The 3,870-nt window shown below is 38.8% G+C and overlaps 1 non-coding gene across 1 annotated transcript; it reads right to left on the bottom strand.

Annotated features, from left to right (window-relative positions):
- Positions 1-369: 369 nt before the first annotated feature.
- LOC113472207 lies at positions 370-486 on the bottom strand. The gene has a single exon (XR_003394624.1). It is a non-coding gene; the product is annotated as a U5 spliceosomal RNA (small nuclear RNA).
- Between the last annotated feature and the right edge of the window lie 3,384 nt (positions 487-3,870).

A 3,870-nucleotide genomic window follows, 5' to 3' on the forward strand; every position in this document is an offset into this window, starting at 1 on the left:
ACGCTTGATGTGGCCTGTGGCGTGGCATGCCCATCCCGTAGTTTGCCTTTCGTCAGATGGGCGAGAAGGGGCACAATACTTCCCATTTAGGTGCTGGGTCAACACGGGAACACCAGAAAGTAACCCGTTGAAATATTTGCAATCGAAAAACGAGTACAAATTTTTGTCGATGGTGGGATTCGAACCCGGGACCTTCTGCATGGCAAGCAAGCGCGTTACCACTGGACCAACCGAATTCGGCTTTGGCCTGCAGGAACATCATTAGGGCATGGAGGGCCCTTTTCCTGAATGATTTCTACATTTCGCTTAACCACTTTAGTAGTTGTATGGTATTCCACTAAAGTATATTGAGCTAATTAGATCAATTACGCTCCGACCGAAATCGGGAGCACGAAAAATTGAGTTAGACTCATCAATTGCTCCCCTCCACGGAAATCTTTAGTAAAAGGCGAAAGATTTATTCGTTCTGATGGGAAGCCAGAGTTATCTACTATTTGGTAAACCAAACCATAAAAGCAAACAAAGACATGTGTAAAAGTGTGGAGAATACATATGTAGTGTACATATGTATTAAGGGGCTCGGGTATGCAATATGCAACATGGCAACACTATAAATCCCCTTATGTATAGAGTATGTTACTTATGTTTACATCCGGGTCTATGACTATGAACCTATTCAAGTATTCATCCTGGAAATTCTGGAATCCTCTACAGACTCTACACTCTACGGAACAATTCGAAATTCAATCCATCAAGCGGCACAATGCTGCAGATTTCCAGTTTCTACTTTTTTACTTTCCTTATTTTGTTTCAAATCCTGCTCGCCCCCTCCATTTGGTGAATTTCAAACCTGATGAGCAAAAACACACTGGAAGAAAACTCTGCAGTAATATATCTAACTCTAGAGTTCCAGAGCTACTTTGACCTAATTCATCCTGGAATCCTCTACAGAACCATCCGAAATTCAATTCATCAAGCGACACTATGCTACGGATTTCCAGTTTCCACATCAGTTTTTTGTTTCAAATCGTGCTCGCCCCATCCATTTGGTGAATTTCAAACCTGATGAGCAAAAACACACTGGAAGAAAACTCTGCAGTAATGAGTTGGAGAAAGTTACTTCTGTTATCCCCCCCGCCCCTAAAACTTTCCGCTCTTCATGAGTCAAAAAGAAGCAAAAAAACACACTGGAAGAAAACACTGCAGTAATGAGTTGGAGAAAGTTACTTCTGTTATCCCCCCCGCCCCTAAAACTTTCCGCTCTTCATGAGTCAAAAAGAAGCAAAAAGAGTAATGAGTTGGAGAAAGTTACTTCTGTTATCCCCCCCGCCCCTAAAACTTTCCGCTCTTCGTGAGTCAAAAAGAAGCAAAAAATATGTATGAGAAATATTCCAAGTAATTGCGAAACTCCGGAGATACAGTTCTGTTTTTCACACTCTTCAATTTCTTTTCTGCCAGCCTAGTTAGCTTGGTTGGTAGCGTGTCTGCCTTGTAAACGCTAGGTCGCGGGTTCCAGTAATGAGTTGGAGAAAGTTATTTCTGTTATCCCCCCCGCCCCTAAAACTTTCCGCTCTTCATGAGTCAAAAAGAAGCAAAAAATATGTATGAGAAATATTCCAAGTAATACCATTGGTCCGTGTGTGTGTCTGTCTGTCTGTAAACAAAATATCTCGAGAACGGAAAGAGCTAGCGACTTGAAATTTGGTATGCAGTTGTCAAATGTGACAAGGATGCGACACGAGACTTTTGGTTAAGGTCGGTGCAACGCTTGGCTGTATTTTGCCGCTTTTTGACGTAATTTATTATTATCTTGAGAACGGTATGAGCTAGAGACTTGAAATTTGGTATGTAGTCCAAAAAAGTGACAAGGAAATATTCCAAATAATTGCAAAACTCCGGAGATACAGTTCCGTTTTTCACACTCTTCAATTTCTTTTCTGCCAGCCTAGTTAGCTTGGTTGGTAGCGTGTCTGCCTTGTAAACGCTAGGTCGCGGGTTCGATTCCCGCCCGGTTTCACCCCGAACGGATAAGGTTCTTTCTTGGAACGGCTGGCTTTCTTCTATCCTGTCTTTGTATTTTGCCGCTTTTTGGCGTAATTTATTATTATCTTGAGAACGGTATGAGCTAGAGACTTGAAATTTGGTATGTAGTCCAAAAAAGTGACAAGGATGTAACTCGAAAATTTTAGTTACCAAGTTACCATAGTTGCTGCGGTTGGCGGCATTTTGGCCGATTTTTGGCGGTTTTCGACCACTTTTGGTGGTTTTCAGCTATAATGACTAAACGGTTAGAGATATTGTAAAAGTAAGAATAAAAAAACACCCAAATAAGAAATAAGCATAATTTAATAGGATAAGGAAAGTCGTGTGATGTTCACACCAGATTTTTTTTTTTTGCTTTCTTCTATCCTGTCTTCATTCTCTCTTAGCTTTCGGGACGAAAAGACCTTAGCAGTTACAGTTCCCTCTAGGTTTGGTCTTGGATACGACTACGCTGAGACAGGCCTTACGTTTTCATTATTGACAATCAAAGCCGCAATCGCATAGAATTTGCTGACATATATAAGACATAACTAAAATAAAAGTACTGAAATTAAAGTTCATTTGCTGTGCTGTCTAATGAATACTGAAAACCTAGGCATGGGGGACTTTAAGATAACTAGGACAGATAGGAAGAGAACAATGGGGAAAATCGATTATAACAAACGAAACTAGAAAACTCATAAAAGTGAGAAACTATGCATAAACATTCAAATATCTCATTTTCTTATGATACAACTCGATTAGATCAGACACATCACATCCCCCCCCCCCCCTCCCTTATTAAATCGATTGGAATGTCAATTAGATCAATGTATTGGAGAATACCAGGGTGGGTTTCGTAAAGGGAGATCATGTGTGGAACAAATACTGAACTTAAAGCTGATTATCAAATATAGAAGGTTAAGAAACAAAGATATTTATGTAACCTTTGTAGATTTTAAAAAGGCTTACGACTCCATTGACCGTGAGACCTTATTCAATATCTTAGAAGAATATGGAGCTGATGCTAAAACTGTTGCCATTATCAAAGAATCCCTCCAAGCAACTAAATCAAAAATCAAATTCATGGGAGATATATCTAATCCCTTTGAAATAAAAACAGGAGTCCGACAAGGTGATGGATTGTCCCCCCTGTTATTCAACTGCGTCTTAGAAAAGGTCATAAGAGAATGGAGAATAATATCAAAAGAAGTAGGCATACAAACTGTTAGAATTGGTGTAAAGAAAGATGATTTAGAAATCGATTGTTTGGCTTTTGCTGACGATCTCGCAATATTTGCTGAAAATATAGGCGATGCAAAAAAACAAATTGACATATTAAAAGAAGTTGCAGAAAAAACGGGTTTACAAATTTCATTCGAAAAGACAGAGTTCATATCAAGTAACACCAAAGCCCCTAAAGAAATGAAGACCAAATATGGAACAATAAATAGGGTTGAAAAGTTTAAATATCTTGGTGAGATCATCCAAGCAAATGCTTCAGATAAAGAAGCCAACATCAAACGATCTGCCAAAATGGAAACTGCCTTCCAATTGACCAGGAATTTCTACAACAAAAAATCAATTTCAACAAATGCTAAAATCAGACATTATCAAACTGTAATAAAACCCGAAAGCCTTTATGCCTCAGAATGTCTTAGTATGCATACAAAAAACCAACTTGAAGAATTGGAAAAGAAAGAAAGAAAAATTGTAAGACGGATTCTAGGAGCAAGATTTGACAATGGGATATGGAAATTGAGGAGTAATCAAGAAGTATACCAGAAAGTTGAAAAAATAAGTACAACAATGAGAAAAAGAAGAGCAACATTCTACGCACATATCAAG

Source organism: Diaphorina citri, unplaced genomic scaffold, assembly GCF_000475195.1.
Source record: "Diaphorina citri unplaced genomic scaffold, Diaci psyllid genome assembly version 1.1 scaffold4305, whole genome shotgun sequence".
NCBI lineage: Eukaryota > Metazoa > Arthropoda > Insecta > Hemiptera > Psyllidae > Diaphorina > Diaphorina citri.